Below are 6,300 nucleotides of genomic sequence, written 5' to 3'. Positions count from 1 at the left end.
TTGATGTACAGCTTAAGTTGTTCAACAGTCGAAGCCACGCCGTTGCAACACGTGGCTCGGCATCGTCTTGCTGAAATAAGCAGGGGCGCCCATGGTAACGTTGCTTGGATGCCAACATACTGTATGTTGCTCAAAAGCTGTATGTACCTTTCAGCATTAATGGTGCCTTCACAGATGTGTAAGTTACCCATGTCTTGGCCACTAATACACCCCCATACCATCACACATGCTGCCTTTTACACTTTCACCCTAGAACAGTCCAGATTTCCTCTTTGGTCCGGAGGACACGACGTCCATAGTTTCCAAAAAACTATTTGAAATGTGGACTCGTCAGACCACAGAACACTTTTTCCACTTTGCATCAGTCCATCTTAGATGAGCTTGGGCCCCGGGTGTTGTTGATAAATGGCTGTGGCTTTGCATAGTAGAGTTTTAACTTGCACTTACAGATGTAGCGACCAACTGTAGTTACTGACAGTGGGTTTTCTGAAGTGTTCCTGAGCCCATGTGGTGATATCCTTTACACACTGATGTGGCTTTTTGATGCAGTACCGCCTGAGGGATCCAAGGTGTGTAATATCATGGCTTACGTGCAGTGATTTCTCCAGATTCTCTGAACCTTTTGATGATATTACGGAGCGTAGATGGTGAAATCCCTAAATTCCTTGCTTGAGAAATGTTGTTCTTAAACAATTTGTTGTTGACAAAGTGGTGACCCTCGCCCCCGTCCTTGTTTGTGAACGACTGAGCATTTCATGGAAGCTTCTTTTACACCCAATCATGGCACCCACCTGTTCCCAATTAGCCTGTTCACCTGTGGGATGTTCCAAATAAGTCTTTGACGAGCATTCCTCAACTTTCTCACTCTTTTTTGCCACTTGTGCCAGCTTTTTTGAAACATGTCGAAGGCATCAAATTCGAAATGAGCTAATATTTGAAAAAAATACCAAAGTTTCTCAGTGTGAACGTTAAATATCTTGTCTTTGCAGTCTATTCAATTGAATATAGTAATTATAATAATCATTCTATTCTGTTTTTAACCTACTCAGTGGCCTAGTGGTTAGGTCGTGAGTTCAAACCCCGGCCGAGTCATACCAAAGACTATAAAAATGGGAGCCATTACCTCCCTGCTCGGCACTCAGCATCAAGGCTTGGAATTGGGGGTTAAATCACCGAAAATGATTCCCGGGCGCGGCCACCGCTGCTGCTCACTGCTCCCCTCACCTCCCAGGGGGTCAAATGCAGAGGTTAATTTCACCACACCTAGTGTGTGTGTGTGTGTGTGACAATCATTGCTACTTTAACTTCTTATTTACCATTTACACAACGTGCCAACTTCACTGCTTTTGGGTTTTGTATATATTTTTATTTTTTACAAAATGGATTAACTTCTGGTGATTAATGGAACAAAATGTCTGCAAAATGTTTCATATTGTTGCCCTAAATTCAGGGTACACAAACATATCTCATCTTAAAGATTGCCATACATTATAAAGTCATTGGAAGGTAAAATGTGATGAAATTAAAGTTTGCATCTGACCTCATGTATGTTTGTATTCGCAGGACCCCAGCTAGCAGAGTGCTACCATGGGAGATAGAATAGAATAGAATGGACTTTATTGTCATTATATTTGCATATAACGATATTAGGGACTCCAACTTAAGGTGTGGTAGTGGGAACAAATATGGGGTAAAAATAAATTATAAAGAAAAAAATAATAAATAAAAAATTAGCTTACTGCTAAGTTTTAAAAATGGTGTTCACGCTAATACCTTTTTTTATTGTGATGCTTTCCACTGACAATCTTTTACACAAAACGACTCACTAAAAATATTTAGCGCCTAAAAACGATAAAATATTGGCAAGTTAAAAGTAGCGGCTAACAGTTGTACGATTGTCAACTTTGATTCACATTAAAAAAAATAAAGACTATTATTTTGCCTGTTAATGTTTCACATCTAAAACTTGCTGACCATCTTAAGTCATTAAAAAGAATGGCTAAAATTAGTTGTTAGCATTAGCTATCTTTTAAATATCCGATATAAGTTAGTTTTACACTTTAACTATTATTGTAATGATCTCCACTGACAATCGTGTTCCTAATTAAAACTCACTGAATATTTTAGTGCCTTTAAAAACAATAAACAAAAATGGACAAGCTAAAATTAGCTGCTAACAGCTTGTTTTTGTTTTACATTCGGGAGTGTGCGAGTTTACATTAGCTCGTATCACCTAAAGCATACTTCCCGGATTTTCCGGGAGACTCCCGAAATTCAGCGCCTCTCCCGAAAATCTCCCGAAATTCAGGCGGAGCTGGAAGCCACGCCCCCTCCAGCTCCATGCGGACCTGAGTGACGTCAGGTGCGCAACACCACGTAAATCGTTGGCCAACCAAAAAGTAACCCCAGTACGCTATAGCCAACATTCACCAGGAGATGGCAACAGACAAACATAGATCACTCTATTACATTCCTCCCCTTTTAGAAATGTATAGAAGTTACTCAAAATAAATAAACAACCCAACCAAAAAAATGCAGCAGCTCAATTAAAAAACTGTACTTAAGCCACATTCTTTTTTCTTTTTTTTTTTAGTACTGAACTCTTAACCCTCATTTGTAAAAAAAATAACATGCTTATTATACAAACAGTATTTGTACACCTTTAACACAGATTTTTATACTGTCTTCAGAGATTCAGTTTTTTTGGTGGTACTCGAAACCTTTCTGGGTACCTGCGAAAGGGTGTTCAGCATGGTTGGAAAAATAGTGACAGAGAATAGAACAAGGATGGACAATTCAACCCTTAACTCAACAATGAGTAGATGAGTGTTATGTGTGTGTATATGTGTAAATAAATGATCACTGAAATTCAAGTATTTATTTTTATTTATATATATATATATAATTAAATAAATATATATATATATATATATATATATATATATATATATATATATATATATAATTAAATAAATATATATATATATATATATAGCTAGAATTCACTGAAAGTCAAGTAGTTCTTATATATATATATATACATATATATATATATATATATATATATATATATATATATATATATATATATATATATATATATATGAAATACTTGACTTGGTGAATTCTAGCTGTAAATATACTCCTCCCCTCTTAGCCCCGCCCCCAACCACGCCCACCCCCCACCTCCCGAAATCGGAGGTCTCAAGGTTGGCAAGTATGACCTAAAGACAAACTGAATTAGTATTTGAACTGTTAATGTTTCATTGTTTGAAACACGCAAAATCATCTTATTTTTTTAGTAACTGAAACCCAAATTGGCAGGCTAACATTAGCAGCTAGCATCGCCTGCTAGTAGTACAAACCCCGTTTCCATATGAGTTGGGAAATTGTGTTAGATGTAAATATAAACGGAATACAATGATTTGCAAATCCTTTTCAACCCATATTCAGTTGAATATGCTACAAAGACAACATATTTGATGTTCAAACTCATAAACATTTTGTTTTTTTGCAAATAATCATTAACTTTAGAATTTGATGCCAGCAACACGTGACAAAGAAGTTGGGAAAGGTGGCAAAAAAGAGTGAGAAAGTTGAGGAATGCTCATCAAACACTTATTTGGAACATCCCACAGGTGAACAGGCTAATTGGGAACAGGTGGGTGCCATGATTGGGTATAAAAGTAGATTCCATGAAATGCTCAGTCATTCACAAACAAGGACGGGGCGAGGGTCACCACTTTGTCAACAAATGCCTGAGCAAATTGTTGAACAGTTTAAGAAAAACCTTTCTCAAGCAGCTATTGCAAGGAATTTAGGGATTTCACCATCTACGCTCCGTAATATCATCAAAGGGTTCAGAGAATCTGGAGAAATCACTGCACGTAAGCCATGATATTACACACCTTTGATCCCTCAGGCGGTACTGCATCAACAAGCGACATCAGTATGTAAAGGATATCACCACATGGGCTCAGGAACACTTCAGAAACCCACTGTCAGTAACTACAGTTGGTCGCTACATCTGTAAGTGCAAGTTAAAACTCTACTATGCAAAGCCACAGCCATTTATCAACAACACCCGGGGCCCAAGTTCATCTAATATGGACTGATTCAAAGTGGAAAAGTGTTTTGTGGTCTGACGAGTCCAAATTTCAAATTGAAATGGGAAAGAATTCCACTTCAAAAATGTGTCTCCTCAGTTCCCAAACCTTTACTGAGTGTTGTTAAAAGGAAAGGCCATGTAACACACTGGTAAAAATGCCCTTGCTATGTGTTGCTGCCATTCAATTCTAAGTTCATGATAATTTGCAAAGTTTCTCAGTGTGAACATGAAATATCTTGTCTTTGCAGTCTATTCAATTGAATATAAGTTGAAAAGGATTTGTTGTATTCTCTTTTTATTTACCATTTACACAACGTGACAACTTCACCGCTTTTGGCTTTTGTAGAAATTGCCTACTCTGTGCAATATGCATTAGTTGTTGCTCTTTTTTTTTTTGGTTTTTCATTGTTTTACTTTTGTAGCTGTATGTAGAAAATGGATGGATGGATGTAGAAATGGCCTACACTGTGCAATATGCATTAGTTGTTGCTCTTTTTTGTTTTGTTTTACTTTTGTAGCTGTATGTAGAAATGGCCTACTCTGTGCAATATGCATTAGTTGTCGCTCATTTTTTTTACTTTTAGTTTTGTAGCTGTAAGTAGAAATGGCCTACTCTGTGCAATATGCATTAGTTGTTGCTCATTTTTGTTTTGTTTTACTTTTGTAGCTTTATGTAGAAATGGCCTACTCGGTGCAATATGCATTAGTTATTGCCCTTTTTTTTATTGTTTTACTTTAGTAGTTTTATGTAGAAAATGGATGTAGAAAAGGCCTACTCTGTGCAATATGCATTAGTTGTTGCTCATTTTTTTTACTTTTAGTTTTGTAGCTGTAAGTAGAAATGGCCAATATGCATTAGTCATTGCTTCTTTTTTTCCCCCCATTGTTTTACTTTTGTAGCTGTATGTAGGAATGGCCTACTCTGTGCAATATGCATTAGTTGTTGCTCTTTTTTTGTTTGTTTTTTCATTGTTTTACTTTTGTAGCTGTATGTAAAAAATGGATGGATGGATGTAGAAATGGCCTACACTGTGCAATATGCATTAGTTGTTGCTCATTTGTTTTTGTCTTACTTTTGTAGCTGTATGTAGAAATGGCCTACTCGGTGCAATATGCATTAGTTATTGCCCCCTTTTTTTTTTTTATTGTTTTACTTTAGTAATTTTATGTAGAAAATGGATGTAGAAAAGGCCTACTCTGTGCAATATGCATTAGTTGTTGCTTTTTTTTGTTTTGTTTTACTTTTGTAGCTGTATGTAGAAATGGCCTACTTGGTGCAATATGCATTAGTTGTTGCCCATTTTTGTTTAGTTTTTTATTGTTTTACTTTAGTAGCTGTATGTAGAAAATGGATGGATGGATGTAGAAAAGGCCTACTCTGTGCAATATGCATTAGTTGTTGCTCATTTTTTTTGTTTTATTTTTGTAGCTGTATGTAGAAAATAGATGGATGGATGTAGAAAAGGCCTACTCTGTGCAATATGCATTAGTTGTTGCTTTTTTTTGTTTTGTTTTACTTTTGTAGCTGTATGTAGAAATTGCCTACTCGGTGCAATATGCATTAGTTATTGCCCTTTTTTATTTTATTGTTTTACTTTAGTAGTTGTATGTAGAAAATGGATGTAGAAAAGGCCTACTCTGTGCAATATGCATTAGTTGTTGCTCATTTTTTTTGTTTTGTTTTTGTAGCTGTATGTAGAAAATAGATGGATGGATGTAGAAAAGGCCTACTCTGTGCAATATGCATTAGTTGTTGCTCTTTTTTGTTTTGTTTTACTTTTGTAGCTGTATGTAGAAATGGCCTACTCGGTGTAATATGCATTAGTTGTTGCCCTTTTTTGTTTTGTTTTACTTTTGTAGCTGTATGTAGAAATGGCCTACTCGGTGTAATATGCATTAGTTATTGCCCTTTTTTTTTATTGTTTTACTTTAGTAGTTTTATGTAGAAAATGGATGTAGAAAAGGCCTACTCTGTGCAATATGCATTAGTCATTGCTTTTTCTTTTTTTTCCCCCATTGTTTTACTTTTGTAGCTGTATGTAGAAATGGCCTACTCTGTGCAATATGCATTAGTTATTGCCCTTTTTTATTTTATTGTTTTACTTTAGTAGTTGTATGTAGAAAATGGATGTAGAAAAGGCCTACTCTGTGCAATATGCATTAGTTGTTGCTCTTTTTTTGTTTGTTTTATT

This window comes from Nerophis lumbriciformis, linkage group LG29, assembly GCF_033978685.3.
Source record: "Nerophis lumbriciformis linkage group LG29, RoL_Nlum_v2.1, whole genome shotgun sequence".
NCBI lineage: Eukaryota > Metazoa > Chordata > Actinopteri > Syngnathiformes > Syngnathidae > Nerophis > Nerophis lumbriciformis.
Note: the sequence above shows the minus strand (reverse complement) of the source record.